Here is an 18,460-nt window from a genome sequence, read left to right as displayed (position 1 = left end):
ACACCATGCAAAGGAACAGAGTTTTAGATCTGAGAGATCTTTGTCCTCTCTTGGATTCCCTTTTGGGATTCCTCAAGGGAAAAACAGCAATATTTCACAAAAATGAGTCTGTGGTGCCTTTTGTGTTTTTCTTAAGGGATCCCAGGCTATTCCAGTTTTATTTTATTTTATTTTTTCCTTATATGGCACCGAGGTTGGTAAGAGGAAGGAGGGGCTGATAGAATAAATAGGGAAGGCCAGGCACAGTGGCTCACACCTGTAATCCCAGCACTTTGGGAGGCCAGTGTGGCCAATATAGTAAAACCCGTCTCTACCAAAAATGCAAAAACTAGCCAGGTGTGGTGGCATGCACCTGTAATCCCAGCTACTCAGGAGGCTGAGGTGGGAGTATCACTTGAACCCTGGAGGCAGAGTTTGCAGTGAGCCAAAACCATGCCATTGCAGTCCAGGCTCCAGCCCGGGCTACAAAATGAGATTCCATCTCAAAAAATAAAAATAAAAAAGAACTAAATAGAGAGAGAGGGAAACAGGGAGTGCATGTGACTAGCAGGGGGTTTAAGAAGAGAGACATTCAGCTGACTGAGAAATGTTTACATAGAGAGAACAGAGACCTTAAAACAATATATATGCACTAAAGTCTAAAATATCAGTTGTAATTAAGTCAAATTTTGACTATACAGCTCTAACAAGGTCCTTTCAAATCTCTTATCACCAGATGTTAGCAGGAGGAACAGTTGATATTCCTAGCTTTTCACTTTCTTTACCAAAATGTATCCTCCCAAGTGTCTTAACCAAAGTTATGACTCTTAGGCCGCAAGGTGGGTGGCCTTTGTTGTTCCCTGATGAGGTAGCAAACTGAGCCATGGCAGAAGTGTCTCTCGACCTCATGATCTGCCCACCTCGGCCTCCCAAAGTGCTGGGATTACTGGTATGAGCCACCATGCTCTGTCAATAAGTGTATAATTTTAACTACCAGAGTGTTTGAAGTCAGATTTTTTTGCTCTTAATTTAGTCAAGGGAATTTGTTAAGGCTAACCATGACACTATGTGTCCTTTTAAAACCTGATGTTTTCATTAATTGTTTAGCATAAGAGTTCTCTGAAATCTTTAAATTAAAAGCACACAGAGAGAGGCTGAGAAGGTGGTCTTGTTATATAAATGAAACCTCTCAGGTAGTCAAATTTTTTATCTTTTTTAACCAGCTGGGGGTTTTAGAGGTGCAACTTGACTTTCTGCAGCTGTGAGGTTTCCAGTATAGCTCCTGGGTCAGGGATCTCTACCTGCCACCCAAAGGCCTATACCTAAGACAGGGAGCCCCCTGGACTACTTGGTACAGGTGGACTGAAACTAATGGGCTAGAAAAAGAGAAAGGGAGGTCAAATTTCTTACAGCCAGATCCTGCAGCACAGCTTCCCAGAGTCTCAGCCCCCTGTCCTGGCTGTCACTCCCTCCCTGATCCCCTCACCAGACTCCTGGCCCCACCACACAGCTGAGCTGGCCCAAGCCAAAGAGTTGCTGGAGCAGTAACTGGAGTGGATCAGGCCCTGCTGGAGGGGGTGGGGGCCCAGGCCCTAGTGGTCAAGATCCAGAACCTGAAGGAATGAATAAGGAGGCACCAAGAGAGCCTGTGAGGAGACACTCAAGCTTTCCACCAGTGTCCACAGCACCCCTCAGCACTGGAAATACTGTGCACCATCCCCCAGGAGCCCCAGCATCAGAAATATCCCAGCTGCTCCCAGGCCACTGGGAAAATGGAAGAGACCACAGAAGGCCAGAAGTTGGCAGTGTGGGGGTTAATACTATGTCAACTTGGTTGGATTCAAGGATGCGAAGTACTGATCGTGGGTGTGTCTGTGAGGGTGTTGCCAAAGGAGATTAACATTTAAGTCATTGGACTGAGAAAGGCAGAGCCACCCTCAATCTGGGTGGGTGAACCAGATTGCCAGCATGGCCAGAATATAAAGCAGGCAGAAAAATGTGAAAAGCCTAGACTGGCTTAGCCTCCCAGCTGATATCTTTCTCCCATGCTGGAGGCTTCCTGCCCTCAAACATCAAACTCCAAGTTCTTCAGCTTTGGGACTCAGACTGGCTTCCTTGCTCCTCAGTTTGCAGATGACCTATTGTGGGACCTTGTGATCGTGTGAGTTAATACTACTGAATAAATCTTCATATATATATATCCTATTAGTTCTGCCTCTCTAGACAACTCTGGCTAACATAGGCAGGTAGTGGGGAGCCAGGGCTCTGCAGTCTCAGTCTCATCCATCTTTGACTCCACAGCAGTGCACCTCAGCCTTACAGGGATTTACCCTGGATCGTGTCCTAAAATAACCTCCCCAAACATAGTAAGATGTAGCACTTACAGATGCCACAGACACATGTCTTCCATTTCTGGTTAAGATGTTAAAAATTCTGACAATAAAAAATGGGGGTTCAGGGATGGTGCTGATGCAGAGGAGGGAAGCCATGGGGTGGGGGCTGTCAGGGGTGGGAGCATGGTGTCTCCTTCACCCCCACACTCATGTCCTCTCCTGAAGGACAGATGGTCACATTTCAGAATTGGTGAGTCCTCTACTGCATCTGTTCAACTGAAGAGAAAATATGGCATAGTCAGAATAAGGCATGAAAAGGGGAAAGTGAGGCAGGAACACACAACACACATGTAGATGCTGGTGTACTGTGTGGATTCAGTGGACAGACTTGGGGCTGAGGGAAGGGATGTAATATGATGAGAGAAGACAGAGACCCCACACAGAGGCCAGGAAAACAGCCCAACACAGCATCAAAGGCCAGGGGGCATGAACCAGTCAAGTGTCCATTAGGTATCAGGTGCCCATGACCTATATGATGAGCTTGAGAACAAACAGATTAAAAAACAGGAGGATCTAAAAGTTTCATGAGCTCAGCACTCACTGTGGAGGAGAACGTCTGTCTCATCAGACAGCTCCTAACACTCACCTCAAAGCGATGTTGCCCATCACTGAGGATCCTGGCATCATTCTCATGTGATGTGAATGTGATGGCCAAGCCCTGTGCCAAACCAGCCTGCTCTGGCCACCTGAAAGGAGACAGAGAGAGAAGCAGAAGACCCCAAATGGAGAAGACACCCAGAAGAAGGAATGAGGATATAAGCTATAAAAAGATACAAAAAATAAGGAATGGGAGAGTGGGGGTCCTTCTGGGTGTGTGGTTAGCCTGATGCAGGTAGGTGTCAGAATCCTCACCCATGTCATCGATAAAGGCAATGTTCATCCACTTGATGTCTATGATGTGGCCAAATAGGTTGACAACCATAGAATTGCTCATTGAAAATCTTTGGGGTCATTCTTGGACACACGTGCAGAACAGAAAACAACTGTAGTCACCTGAGGTGTTTCCTTGGCTTCCTGTTCAGTTTTCCTCAGGCCTCAGCTGCTGCTATCACTGCTGGCTGCCTTCCCCATTCCCCTAAATTCCAGATGGGTGTGAGGAGGTAAGGACAGGAAGGAATAGTGGATTGTGAATTGAGGTGCTATTTCCCACCATTGGCGGTGGTGAGGGTACAGATTCATAAGCTGGCATTGAAGAGGCTCCTGCCCTTTGCATGGCATGTTTGGTCACCCCAGTGCTCAGGCTGAACCCTGAGAGGAAAGAGGACCTTGACCATCTACAGAAAGAGATAGTCCTGAGAAGGAGTGTAAGTGCCTTCAGGATGATCACTAAGGTCACCTGAGAGGGTGAGACAGGTGTCTGGTTCTAGACTTGGGGAACTTCTCAAGCAATTATGCAGCCTGTCATCTGTGCCCGGCATTTCCCTTGCATGTCTGACTTTGAGTTGGAGGAACAGGGTCTGAGGAGTGCGGGGTGAGGAGGTGAGGTCTGGGTCAAGCCCAAGTTGCCAGTTGGCAGGGATATTCCCACCAACCTGGTCCTTGTTGTCTGACCCATTTTCTGTGCCTAAAGTCCTGGAACTTGGGGGCTGGGGAGGGGAGGGAAGAGGTGGCAGAGCCGGTGTCAGCAGGTCTCCTCCATTCTGATGTCACCACTTCAGAGCACCTGGAGGAAAGCTGCTCCTCTGTGAGTCCTCAGGTGTCCATGCAGCTTCTTCTGTTGTCAGCCTTGCCTGTGTGCCTGTGTGTGCTGAGAAGGGATCGGAGGGGAAAACAATCACCAGGCACTTGCTTGGGCATCCTCGTTCCCTCCTGAGACACACTCAGCCCACTGCCCACAGAGCCCGCCACCACAGGGAAATTAGAACCATGGCTGCAAAAATCCTCCTGCAGTCCAGCATGTCAGGTTCCCAATCTGGGTTGAGAGGTGCCGCCTTCAACCTCTCTGCCTTTAGGGACAAGGTGACTCACCATTTTCATTACTTTGGCAGCGTCTGTGATTCCATGAACTGCGGCTCTAGCTCTGTGGAAATCCCCTGTGCCTATGTAAGCCAGATTTCACTGTTATGGCTTGCACTGAAATAACTCAAGTGGTTCATATACAATTTGTACAGTCCCTGTGGGGAAAGGGAGGGAGAGTTCGATTCCATTGCATTTTTTTACCTGCTAAGCAATTTTAAGTGAGATGTTGCTTTTTAAAGGCATGCTTCCTCCTGCTCACCTCCTGCCTTCTGCCTTGACAGGTCCATTCCCGCCTACCCTGGGGAGAGCTTCAGGCCTGAGGTCTGTGCCTGACCCCTGCACCATGCCCAGGGAGAGGTGGGGAGGATGTGAAAGAATGGGGCAGCAGGAAAGAGGGAAGTGGCACTGATTTCACTGTTTGTTCCAGGAAAAGGAAGGTAATTGTGGCTTTTTATTTTTTTCAGAATCCAGTGGACAAATTGCCAATATTGACAGGACTGTTAGAGGCCAGGGTGGCATTCAGCCTTGGGACAGTAATACAGTCTGTGCAAACCCCTGCTGCTTGATCCCCACATCTGATAAAGAAGATGATGGGCTGGCCTACCTGAATTCTATGCATATGTCTCAGCATTTCATGTGATCAAGAGCCTCACCACTGCCTATACTGACATTGACAAACAGAGCAGAGGTCTGGAAAATCATATTAAAAAAGCAAAAGTCATACTTATGGGATAAGCCCTCTATGCCGTGGCACCCTCTTCTGCAGCCTCTTCTGGATTGACTAATGGAGGTGCATGAGGTCTACAAATTTCACAGAGAGATAGTTCAGTTGACACAGGATTGCTTTGATCAATATATGACAGCACAGAATGTTGTAAAATCACTTTTACAGATGATTGGGATTTTATCTTTATTTACTGCATCCAAACTTGAGGAAATCTGTTGTTCACAGTTGCACCAGTGTGCAACTTTGAGACTTGTTCAGGAGATAACATTCTTACTGTGGAATGAGTGAGTATGAAGGCCCCTGAGTGGTGTTTAAGTCCCCTGGCCACTGTGTCCTGGCTGAATGTATACATGCAGGTGGCATCTCTAAATGACTTATACAAAGTGCTATTGCCACAGCATCCCCAGCACATGTTTACAGATTGTGGAGCTTTTAGGTCTCTGTGTGCTGGATGCTGACGGCTTAGAATTTCCTAAGGATGTACTCACTGCTTCTGCCTTGTATTTCTCTTCACTTGAATTGATGCAAAAGGTTTAAGAGCATCAGTGGTGTGACAGAGAGAACAGTGTCAAATGGATGGTTCTATTTGCCATGGTTATAAGGGAGACTGGAAGCTCAGAACTGAAGCATTTCACAGGGGTTCCTGCTGAAGATGCACACAGCATACAGACCCACAGACACAGCTTGGATTTGCCAGACAAAGCCCAAAGATAGCCACATTGTCTGAACAAAACAGGATTTCTCCTCTCTCCACTGAGGTCCTCATACCTCTCCACAGAGCACTAAAATGCACAGCAGAGGACAAGGAACACTGTGGCTGCACCAGCATTCACCAAAGACAGTTGCGTGGAAGGAGCTGCTCAGCTCTGTTCTGTCTACTGCAGCAGAGGTGTGCGTTAGCTTTTACAGACATGTAAATGGAAGACTGCACCTCTTCTGCAGTTGATGTATTTCTGTGATGGGATTGGACAGGGAGAAGTGGTTTTTGTTGACTACTTGGAATTTTCTTTTCTTTTCTTTTTATTGAGATGGAGTTTCATGCTTGTTGCCCAGGCTTGAGTTCAATGGTGAGATCTCAGCTCACTGCAACCTCTGCCTCCCAGGTTCAAGTGATTCTCATGCCTCAACCGCTCCAGCAGCTGGGATTATAGGTGCCTGCCACCACACCCAGCTAATGTTTTGTATTTTTAATAGAGACAGGGTTTCATCATGTTGTTCAGGCTGGTCTCAAATTCCTCACCTCAGGTGATCCACCCACCTCAGCCTCCCAAATTGCTCAGATTACAGGCATGAGCCACCATGCCCAGAGGCTTAGACTTTTAAAATAAGTGAGTCAAGTACACCAGCCTCCTCCAGACACCAGTGAATGCTCTGGATGCTGCCAAGGAGGTGACACTAGACTTGATGCGTTGTTGACACAAATAGCACCGGCTTGAAGGTGAGGATTGCAATTGTTGCTGTTGGTCTCTCCTCGGGGTTTCTGTGCTGTGTGGTACTGAGTGGAGCAAAAGCATTTTGTGATGCAGAGCCCACAACCAGCTGGGCTGGGGCTGCCTTTGTCACACTGTCAGTTAACAATGCACAATGCCTTTTATGAATGCTTGTTTTGTAAGTAGTGCTGCTATGGCTGTCTCTTTTTTTTTTTTTTTTTTTTTTTTTGAGATGGCATCTTGCTTTGTCACCCAGACTGGAGTGACACAATCTCTGCTCACTGCAACCTCCACCTCCTGGTTCAAGTGATTCTCCTGCTTCAGCCTCTTCAGCACCATCAGTGGCAGTGGTGCTGAAGTCATTTCCACATTCAATGGAATTCTTAGGTATAATTTCTTCCCTGGGCCTGGCTAAAAGTCATAAATAGTCTGTAACCAGTGTTCTTTATATCCTTACCCAAATCTAATTGTAAAGAAGAAATGGGCAGGCACGGTGGCTCAATATCTGTAATCCCAACACTTTGGGAGGCCAAAGCAGGCAGATCACCAGGCCAGGAATTTGAAACCAGCCTAGCTAATACAGTGAAACCCCGTCTCTACTAAAAATACAAAAATTAGCCAGTCATGGTTGTGCACACCTGTAATCTCAGCTGCTATGGAGGCTGAGGCAGGAGAATCATTTGAATCTGGGAGGCAGAGATTGTAGTGAGCTGAGGTCAAGCCATTGCACTCCAGCCTGGGCAACAAAGAGAGACTCGATCTCAAAAAAATTATAATTATTTTGTTTGGATAACTTGTTACTGTAGTGGCCTAAAACTGTGATTTTAAGAAGAAAACACACAGTAAATTCCATGTAGCTTAAGGGCATGGCATCAGTATACGGTCTGTTCCCTGGCCATTGATGGTACCACTAGGTGCCTTACTAATAGTCACTGTCCACCTGAAGGCCTAATGTGTACAACTCCCATCATTGTTATTATTATTTTGAGAGAGAGTCTCACTCTGTCACTCAGGGTGGAGTGCAATGGTGCAATCTCAGGTCACTGCAACCACCGCCTCCCAAGTTCAAGTGATTCTCTTGCCTCAGCCTCCTGAGTAGCTGGGATTACATGCAAGGCATCATATTTTGTTGGATATTTTTGAGGTGGGGGCCTTATTAAGTCTTGTGTTACCCTTCTAACAATCCTTTAGCATGTGTGGCTACATACAAGGGAGGTTGAATGAATAAATAAATGACATGTGTGTGTTTTTTTTTTTGAAGCTATACATTTGGATTAGGGCAAACTCTAGGATATTTAAGTGAATTCCCTGAGGAATGTGAACACTGTAAACAGGTGAGTGCATTATTCTCTACTTCCATCTCCCCACAGAGCAGTTGTTCACCAACATCCACCCTGCCCCCTGCACTAGGAGGTGACCATGACAGGTTTTGCCTTTGCTCCTTCACCATCTGGCTTCTGCTTTGGTTTAAATGATAGCAGGCACCTGCAGGAGATGGGAGTGTGGGAGAAGTAACCCAGGTTTTCATTTCCCTGACTTCCTCTGGGCAGCTCTGTAGTTCTGTAATCATTGCCTTTCTCTACCTACAGCTACAGACACTTGGGGCTGCCCCTAATGAAAGCTACAGATTTCCCTGAGTTCTAGAAACTGCTGCCTTCCTTGTTCTTTCAAGCTCAGAGATAAGAACAGTTTCCTGCCGGGGATCATCCCAGGGGGCTTCAGCATCCCTTGTGACTTTCTTAGCCCTGCTGGCAACTGTGTAAAAGGTGTCATCTCAGGCAGGGCACAGTGGCTCCTGCCTGTAATCCCAGCACTTTGGGAGACTGAAGTGGGTGAATTACCTGTGGTCAGGAGTTCAAGACCAGCCTGACCAACATGGAGAAAACCCATCTCTACTAAAAATACATTATTAGCCAGGCATGGTGGTGCATGCCTGTAATGCCAGCTACACAGGAGGCTGAGGCAGGAGAATCGCTTGAACATAGGAGGCAGAGGTTGCAGTAAGACAAGATCACACCTTTGGACTCCAGCCTAGGCAACAAGAGTGAAACTGTCTCAAAAAAAAAAGTGTCATCTCTTTCCTATCAGGTTCCTGACCACACAGGGCTCCCACAAAAGGGGGAGTGACAAGAATGTATTTAAGGCATTGCACTAACACATCTATTCATGATGTTAATTCAAAAAATTAACTTCCTACAATGAAAAGGAAAGATGAGGGTATTCTGGAAACAGAGCAGAAAGGAGAGCAGAGGTGGAAACCATCAATTTAGGGCATCTAAGAAGCTCTAAGTGCAGAGGCTACCTCAAGTCTTTAGAAGACAAGAAACAGAACACACGACCCAAGAGTGAGAGACAGAGCCTGGCCAGAGCAGGATGATAATGGCTCTCCTACAGGATACTATTCCTGTAAATCTCTGATGAGGAAGATGATGTCAGCATGTGAAAATACAGGCACACACAATGTGGAGTTGAGGGCGGCATGGAGAGCTGACATTCTCAGCCCTTGACCTTCATAGACTTGGAGAAAGGCTCAGCCTGGAGATGTGTGAGGCCTCCAACCTGGAGCAGCATATACATCCTGGGTCTGGTCCTCCTCTTCCCACAGTCAAATCAGCATAATCTTTGCTGGGTAGAAGCTCTGGGCCTAGCATCTTAAGGTGACTTTCCCATTAGGTCCTGAGTGAAGGGTCACAAGTGCTGATGGCTAAAAATTTTAGTGATGGTAGGATTGTTTTTCCTTATTAATTTTTTAAAAATGTTTAAAGCATAGATAATTGTGGCCAATCAGTTGTTTTTATGCTCAATCATTTGATCAGGTGAAGAAAGCAGATTTTCAGGTATTTCCCCATCCTGACAAGAGAGATCTGTAAAAACCTGGAATTGGCCAGGCGCTGTGTCTCACACCTGTAAATTCAGCACTTTAGGAGGCCTAGAAGGGTGGATCATGAGGTCAAGAGTCCAAGAACAGCTTTGCCAACATAGTGAAACCCATCGGTATAAAAAATACAAAAAGAGCTGGCCCTGGTGGCCTACAGGGTGCAGCCCTATAGGGCTCCGTGAGTCCCCCCCTGCTGGTGTGGAGATGCGAAACTGTGGAAATAAAAGACACAGACACAGAAATAGAAAAAAGAGAGTTTGGGCTTGGGGGTCCACTGCCAACCAAAGCACAGAGACCTGCAGTGGCCCTGAGTGTCTGAATAGTCTGACTTTTATTGAGTACAAAGCAGTGGGCAGGGAAGGCAGGTTGAGGTAATGGTGGTCAGTGACAAGGTCAGGTAAATCATGTGTCTTGGAGACAGGGGCCGAGGACTCTCAAGTAGCCAAGAGGAGGAGAAAACTAATGCTTCAGCACTTTTGCATATTTGGTAGAAATGTCAAGAACATTAATTCTCATCTTCTGAGAAAAAGAGAAACCAGGTGCAGAAGTGGAGAGTGAGTAGACATGGAACGTGACCACTGAAGCACAGCATCACATAGAGACAAGTAAGTCCCCGGATGTCTGTGGGCCTCCCTGAGAGCCATCAGGCCTACCACAAGAACTTGGAGAAGTGGAGTTTTCTCCTAACTGTAAGGTTTGTTCTTGCCAAGTTCAAAATGAAGAAACTGAGGCCAGCACAAGAATATCCAATGTGAAGGGTTTATTCAGTCTCCCAGGTGAGATTCTGCAGTCCAACAGGAGTGGCCGGAGAAGTTGCACTGACTCCTCTCAGGCACAGAGTTTTATAGGGAGTGAAGGAGCTCGACTGGTTGTGGGAGAGAAGGACTGCTATTGGGTAGAGTTACAAGCCTTCACCTAGGACTTGGCTTGTTGTTGGTTAGAATTATTCAGCTGCTATTGGCTAGAAAGACTTGGCTGCTATTGGCCAGAAAGGCTTGGCTGCTATTGGATAGAAAGACTTAGCTGCTATTGGCTAGAAAGAGGATAGAGTTACAATACCTAGTTTGCATACTGGGCTTTTTAAGAAAAGGCCAGGCTGTGCGAGCATGGGAGAAGGGAATATGCCCGAGCATGTGTAAGCTTGCCCGAGCTCGTCCAGGCTTGTCTGAGCTTTTGAAAAAAAGGTGGGAGGTCTGCAACTGAGCTCCCGACGAGGCAACCGGCCTTACACTGACTTCCCCAGGAAGGAGACATCTCAGTCGTTTTGTACATCTCCTTCCCTAGCTGGCTAAACAGAGGGCGCTTTTCCAGAGCTGACACTGCTGCACAGCCAAGGCACCCTCCAGCAGCCCTTATGCAGGCATGACGGTGGGCTTAGAGCATCTTGCCTTAGGGTCACTTTGTTCACAATGCCACCTCAGTTCCATGCTTCATAACCTGATAGTTATTAGTAAAATTAAAGATTATATTGAGGACATATCTTTATGATTATAAGTGAGTAACTATAAGATTATATATGATTATATAAAGGAATAACTATATGCCTATATTTCTAATTCTTTTCTAAATCAATATTTATATGGGAATAGTCTGAGGCTTTAGACCCTTGCCACGGCACTTGTGGGGTTTTCCCCCAACAGTGGCCAGCCCCTGTAATACCAGCTACTTGGCAGGTTGAGGGAGGATAATCACTTCAATCTGGGAGGCAGAGATTGCAGTGAGCCAAGACTGTGCCATTGTACTCCAGCCCGGGTGACAGAGTGAGACTCTGTCAAAACAAACAAACAAACAAAACCTGGAGTGAAGAATTTCTTTATATGTACAGCTTTTTTTCTTCTGTGCACTGCCTTTCATTCACACTTCTGTGCATTCACACATTTGTGATTGCACATTTTGGTATCAATTTAGAATCACTTATTAATTCCGCAATCAAGTTAATAAAATGCCATTGGGAATTAAAGATAAATTTTACATGTATTTTCTCAAAATTCATCACGTGATCCATTTATTCATTCTAAACCCATGTCAAATGACATCCTTAAATATCATCTTTTATTAAAGTTGCTTTCATTTATTAATTCAATCATGCCATTGAGGTTTTTAGCAAGAGGCATCAAAGAATGTAGAATGTTCCCATCTGTTCGGGGATTAGTGGAAGTAGAAAGATGTGAGGGGCAAAGAGACAAGAGCCCTCAGAGAGGCAGACCAGATATAATGACACCTGCCTCCCTGGTTAGAAACCAACTTCCAGGATTCAGGGTTCAGGATTCAGGAGTAAAGTATCCCAATATTTAGAAAGTTTTCTGGTCTCTCTCAAATTCAGTGCTCATTTGGCCAGGGCTAAGACCCTCACACACATTACTTTGAGTATCCAAGCTTAGAATGTGACTGCCTCTGGGATATTTCATGCTTAAAAAAAAAAAAAACTAGCAGGTGTAGATGGAGGGGCTAGAGGGCACGAGCCACCCTTCCATGGAACTCTCTTCAAGGCACCAACCTGAGCTCTATTACTTGTGCTGGCCACATCCTCAGAAATTTAGAGAAATGGCTGTTTTGTCTCTGAGTGGAAGTGAGGGGAGGCCACTGGGCAGTCAGAGATTTTGAATCCCTGTGTCTTTACCTCCATCTCAAACATGTCAGGAGTGAATCCAATCCCATGGATCCATTGTTGTCCAAGGACTGATGGCAAGTGGCCCAACAGTAATGAAGTCTATGAGGCCTTGGTCACCCTAAAGCTCCCCCTGATTAGGAGCTGCCTCTCACTGCCATGAAGGACCCCAGGAGTTGGACATGGCATTCTTCATCATATCTGATGAGGAGCTGGAAAGGTCCCAGAGCATATAGACCTTGATCGAATTGAAGCCAGAGTGGAGTCAGGTAAAACTCTGTACTGATTCAGAGGCACCGAGAGTAAAATAAAGTCTCCACTCAGAGCTTCCATTAGAGCATCAGGCTCAGTAGCAATTCCTTTCTGCTGTTTCTATATTTGCCCTGTGACAGCTGGTGCTTGAAGGAAGGAGAAATTGCTGTGCATGCAGGAAAGCACATGCAATGAGAAAACTGGGACATGATTCATAAGGCAGGAGGGATTCTTTTCTCTTTCACAGTAATGTGGGACTCCCTGTCATCTTTGTCCTGATGCCCCAAGTGCAGAAGGTAAACTTTCCTGCTCTCAGTTGAGTGACCAACAATGGGAGCTGAAATTCAGAAAATCAGTGGCAGCCTCTCTCTCCATCCCTCAACCCAGTAAATCTAAGGCAAGGGCTTAGGGCTCTTGCATTTTATTTTCACCATGCATTTTTCTTCTCTGGTTAAGAAAATAATCAAATGACTGAGCATGGTGGGTTACACCTGTAATTCTAGCATTTTGGGAAGCTGAGGTGGGAGGATCACCTGAGGTCAGGAGTTCGAAACCAGCCTGGCCAACATGGCAAAACCACGTCTCTACTAAAAATACAAAAATTAGCCAGTTGTGGTGGCATGCATCTGTAGTCCCAGCTACTCAGAAGGCTGAAGCAGGAGAATCACTTGAACCTGGAAGGTAAAGGTTGCAGTCAGCTGAGACTGTGCCACTGTGCTCCAGCCTGTTCAATAGAGTCAGATCCTGTCTCAAAAAAGAAAGAGAGAGAGAGAAAGGAAGAAGGAGGAGAAGGAGGGAGGAGGAGGAAGGAAGGAAGGAAGGAAGGAAAATAGAGAAAATAATCAAATATATGAAAATCAAGGGTTGCAATTCTGTAGTTCTTCTGGCACCGAAAGTACTGGACTAAATCAAGGGTGCTGTGTGCTTGTCACTGCTCCACCACTCAATGGCTGTGACCACAGGGGAATCTCACCAAGTCCTGGTGTTTTTAATTCATCTGTGAGACATGGATAAACACAACCATTTTACTGAGAATAAAAGAGAACACATATCATCCTTACTGAGATGCAGTGAGGGTCCCTCCAGTACCAAGGGGTAAATGCAGAGAGAATCATGAAAGTGAAGTCATCAGTTTATATGATTTTCAGAAACATGACCCTTAAAAGCAGGAAGAAAACACATCATATTTGCAAAGCCCTATGTAAAAATCCCCTTTTACTTTAGTAATGATTACCAAATAATTACTTCTACTAATTTCTAGAAAATTATGGGAAAATTTGCTCTCTCAGCATCTCAAGAAACTTAAATATAGCTTGTGATTATGTATCAGATTGAGATGACAATCAATCAATGTTCTGAGTAAACTGAAAAGAACTGGGGACATCTCCACTTTTGAGAGGGGACTACAGTTCCCAAAGTGGCTTGAAAGTGACCCTTTATCATCTATGCTCGTCAATTTTCTATTGATTCACTCAATTCTTAGAAAACCCAGATAATTTATAATCTTGAAAAAATTCTATGTCCAGATACTAGGCAGGGTACTATGTGTGTTTCAATTTGCTAGTGTGTCCATAATGAAGCACCATACAATGGGTGACTTAAAAAAACAAAAATTGCCAGGCATGGTGGCTCATGCCTGTAATCCCAGCACTTCAGGAGGCCGAGGCAGGCAGATCACCAGGTCAAGAGATTGAGACCATCCTGACCAACATGGTGAAACCCTGTCTCTCCTAAAAATGCAAAAATCAACTGAGCCTGATGGTACACATCTGTAGTCACAGCTGCTCTGGGGTGAGGTAGGTGAATCCCTTGATCCTGGGAGGTGGAGGCTGCAGTGAGCCAAGATAGCACCATTGCACTCCAGCCTGGGTGACAGAGGGAGACTCTGTCTCAAAACAAAAACAAAGAAACAACACAGAAATGTGTTGTGTCACAGTTTTGGAGGCTGGAAGTCCAAGATCATGGTGTTGGCGGTGCACATTTCTTCTGCACCTTCTTTACTTGGCTTGTAGATGTCTTCTCCCTATGTCTTCACATGGTCATTCCTCTGTGTCTGTCTGTATCCTAATCTGTTTTTATAAGGACACCAGTCACATTGAGTTAGGGCACACTCACATGACCTCATTTTACCTTAATGACCTCCTTACAGATCTCTCCAAATGCAGTCACTTTCTCAGGTACTAGGGATTAGGGCAATCAACATGTCAATTTGGGGAGTTACAATTTAGCCCATAACAGTCTGGATTATCCTTGAGATTCAATTTTCTAAGGAATAAAATAGAGTCAATTTCTTTGGCTTGACTGTCTCTTGATACTCTGAAATTTGGTTCTTACAATGAGAACAAAAAAAAGGAGAGCCAAAGGTTGGTGTCACCTAGAATGTGAGCCCTCCCTAACTCTGGCTGCCCCAAGATCCAGTGCTGTGTCATTCCTGAAAGTCTTGCTTCATTCTAGTGATTCTGGCTTCAGCTTGTCAATTGGAGAGATAATTTTCTCCCAGGGGAAAAACTTCTACTGCTGTGCAGGCTTCTTTTCTTTATATTTTCAGGACAAAAAAAAAAGTTGATGTAATAAAAAGAATGTATGTGTCAAATTTTTGTGGTAATTATTTTTATATCCTTATCAATACCCCATATTGTGATGGATATGTTGGCTTCATTTAGATGGAAGGGACATGACAATGGACATTTTGAGCCAGGATTTCTTTTCATGGGATTCAGTCCCTGCTATGGTGGGTGAAGGGAGAGCTCTTGGTGTAGGGTTTAGTCTTTACAATGAACAAAACTGTTTGGGCAGCAGGTTTAGCTCTGGAAATTTGAAGGTTAGGCAGGAGTGTGATCCTCCTCCCCATTCAAAAGATCAAGGTAGAGCAGATTCTTGTTCACGGTGCAGTGAGAGAAGGGAAAGTGACAGCGAGCATTCTTTCACCTTTTTGTGGCATGCACACATCCAAGTCTCTCGTGTTTTAAATAATTGAAACTGAGACCTAGATCCACTTATCTGTAAAGCGTAACTGTGGAGGAGGGAAACACATCATCCCTGCTACTGGAGAGATCCCTGAGGAGAGATTTGTGAGCCCCAATTTTACCAAAAATGACACATAATTTCATCAAAATAAAGTGAAATTGTGGCTGTAGGCGGGGCTTTATTTAGAGCTTCGACTCCACACCTACTTTCTAAGACATGGTCCTTCCCCAGGATACTATATGTTAGGAACAAACAGTTCCTTTTGAGAAGTTTTACTTATTTTTTCTTTGGAAGAAGATGACAGAAGGAGATAAGGGAAGGAGATGAAGAAAGGAGATGTTCTTTGTTCTCAAAATCAACTTCCTTGTCCTTGTATCTCCCACCTCTAGTTACCTTAGTCACCTGCCTGGTCACCAACTCTTGTCACCAGTCCCAGTCTGTAGAAAAATATGCCTTTCCACTTCCTTGTTCTTTACTCCACAAGTAATTTTTCCCGCCTTTGCTGTGCCCCCACATACCCATACCTAGGACATGTCTCTCCCTGCCATGTTTATAACCAACACACGCCTCCCATAGAATCTTATGAGAGATCGTAAAAAAAATCTTAATTACTATTTTTATGAATATCCTTTTCTACCCTTGCAATTTCAACTTCTATGTGTCCTTAGATCCAAAGTGAGTATGTTGTAGCCAGGATATGGTTAGATTCTGTGAATCATGGAAAAACACATCCATTCTAGTGACAATACATGAGAACACATCTCATCCTTACTGAGATGCAGTAAGGGTCTCTCCAGTACCAAGGGGTAAATGCAGAGAGAATCATGAAAGTGATGTGATTAGCTTATAGGATTTTAAGATACACCCTTAAAAGCAGGAAGAAAACACACCATACTTGCAAAAAGTAAGATGGGTAAAAATCCCCTTTACTTTAGTAATGATTACAAAATAATTATTTCTCATAATTTCTAGAAAATTAGGGGAAAACTTACTTCCTCAGCATCTCAAGAAACAAATGCAGCTTGTGATTGTATATCAGATTGGGACCACTAGCTTTGTTCTGAGTAAAACTGAAAAGAGCAACCATGGGACCCAAAGTGTCTGGGAAATGACCCTTTATCATCTATACTTGTCAACTTTCAATTGATTCACTCAAATATTAGAAAACTCAGATAATTCATAATCTTGTCCAGATATTAGGCAGGGTATTAGGTGTGTTTTAATTTGTTAGGGCAGCCAAAAAAAAGTACCACACACAGGATGACTTAAAGAATAGAAATTACCAGTTGCAGTGGCTCACACTTGTAATCCCAGTACGTCGGGTGGCTGAGTCCAGTGGATCACAAGGTCAAGAAATCGATACCACCCTTGCCAACACGGTGAAATCCTGTCTCTTCCAAAAAAAAAAATACAAAATTATGCAAGTATGATGGCATGCATCTGTAATCACAGCTATTCAGGAGGCTGGGGTAGGAGAATTGCTTGAAGCTGGGGGGCAGATGTTGCAGTGAGCCGGGATTGTGCCATTGCACTCCAGTCTGGGCAACAATAAAGTCCATCTGAAGGAGGAAGGGCAGGAATCTAGCTGAGATGGTATCTGACCTGACTAATTCAAACCAAATGTCTAAATTTTGAAGTCCTTTTTTATTGTATTTCATCAATAATTTAAAACTTACCTTTATATACTAAAGATTACTAAAGTCACATGAACTAAAAGGCATTTGAATTGAATTTCTATATCTATTTTCTGATAAAATATTTGATTTCAGTACATGCTTTTTTCTTTCTTTTTGTCTTTTTCTTTCTTTCTTTCTTTCTTTTTTCTTTTTTTGAGTTTTTGAGTTTTTTGGGTTTTTTTTGTTTTTGTTTTTGTTTGTTTTTGGTTGGACTTTTGCTTATTACCCATGCTGGAGTACAATTGCACGATCTCAGCTCACTGCGACCTCCACCTCCTGAGTTCAAGTAATTCTCCTGCTTCAGCCTCCAGAGTATCTGGGATTGCAGGCACCCACCACCATGCCCAGCTAATTTTTTGCATTTTTAAAAAGATGGGATTTCATGTTGGCCAGGCTGGTCTCAATCTCCTGACCTCACGTGATCCACCTGACTTGGCCTCCCAAAGCACTGGGATTACAGGCGTGAGCAGTCGCTCCTGGACTACTGTTACTTTAAGCCAATTTATTAGAGCTCTTCTATGTATTTTGGTAATGGAACCATCACATAGGTGTAAGGTCAGTGGCCTCATCAGGAGCTTGGACACCACCCCCCTCCGGGAGCTCATCCACCCCTGTCGCACAGCCTAGCTCTCCCTTAAAAACCCCGCCAAAATGCAAACGAAGTCTTGTAACTCTAGCCAGTAGCAGTCAAGTCTAGTATGCAAACGAAGTCTTGTAACTTTAGCCAATAGCAGTCAAGTCTAGTATGCAAATGAAGTCTTGTAACTCTAGCCAATAGCAGTCAAGTCTAGTATGCAAACAAAGTCTTGTAACTCTAGCCAATAGCAGTCAAGTCCTGTATGCAAACAAAGTCTTGTAACCCTACCCAATAGTAGTCCTGCTTTGCCCACACCCTGCTCTCCCACAACCAATCGAACGCCTCCACTCTCTATAAAACCCCACGTCTGAGAGGAGTCCGTGTGACTTCTCTGGCCCCTCCTGTGGGACCACAGAACCTCACCCAGAAGCCGAATAAATCCTTCACATTGGACCTTCTTGTGTTGGCCTCAGTTTCTTCATTTTAATCTCGGCGAGAACCTAACAATCCTTACAAGTGGTGCCGAAACCCAGGAGGAGTTGTAAGACCCCTCCTGGGGGAAACTGACTCCTCCACTCAAAGCTGGACCAGGGAGCTGCCATTACACTACAAGGTAAGACTTCTGTTGCCCACTACTCCACCCGCTGTCCTTGGGTAGTCCCTGTTCAAAACCATTGCAATGTCAGGGATTCCTACCGTGAGTCCAGGACTCCGGCTGCTGTGAGTCTGGGACTCCAGCTTAGGACCTGAGTGTAAGAGGAGACATCCCTGCACTATTGTCTTCTCCCCATGAGGGGTTTCTTAGGGTCAGGATTTTGAGGGAGACATCCCCACTTTCCTGAACCCTCACCAGCAACTGAGGTGTGGGTACTCAGAGCCCCACTCAAGCAGCCCTGCCTCATGACAGAGTCAAAACCCCTGGCTTACACAACCAAAATCTTTATTTTGAACCAGCGTGTTGGCACAAAGGCTCCTGTTAATTAAGTAACTGAACTTTCAGTTTCTTTCTCTCTC

General features: G+C 44.9%; 1 long non-coding RNA gene across 1 annotated transcript in view; it reads left to right on the top strand.

Moving 5' to 3' along the window:
- Window positions 1-18,460, top strand: part of LOC135276615 (uncharacterized) — a 100,523-nt gene that overhangs the window by 42,736 nt on the left and 39,327 nt on the right. Inside the window, exon 2 of the long non-coding RNA XR_010344158.1 lies at window positions 4,613-4,768. This is a non-coding gene — a long non-coding RNA (uncharacterized LOC135276615). The remainder of the gene's footprint in view (window positions 1-4,612; window positions 4,769-18,460) is intronic.

The sequence above is a fragment of the Aotus nancymaae genome, unplaced genomic scaffold (genome assembly GCF_030222135.1).
Source record: "Aotus nancymaae isolate 86718 unplaced genomic scaffold, 86718_ANA_hifiasm-v0.15.2.pri h1tg000027l, whole genome shotgun sequence".
Classification (NCBI taxonomy): domain Eukaryota; kingdom Metazoa; phylum Chordata; class Mammalia; order Primates; family Aotidae; genus Aotus; species Aotus nancymaae.
The sequence above is the reverse complement of the archived record's forward strand: the minus strand, read 5'-3'. Positions and strand labels throughout refer to the sequence as shown.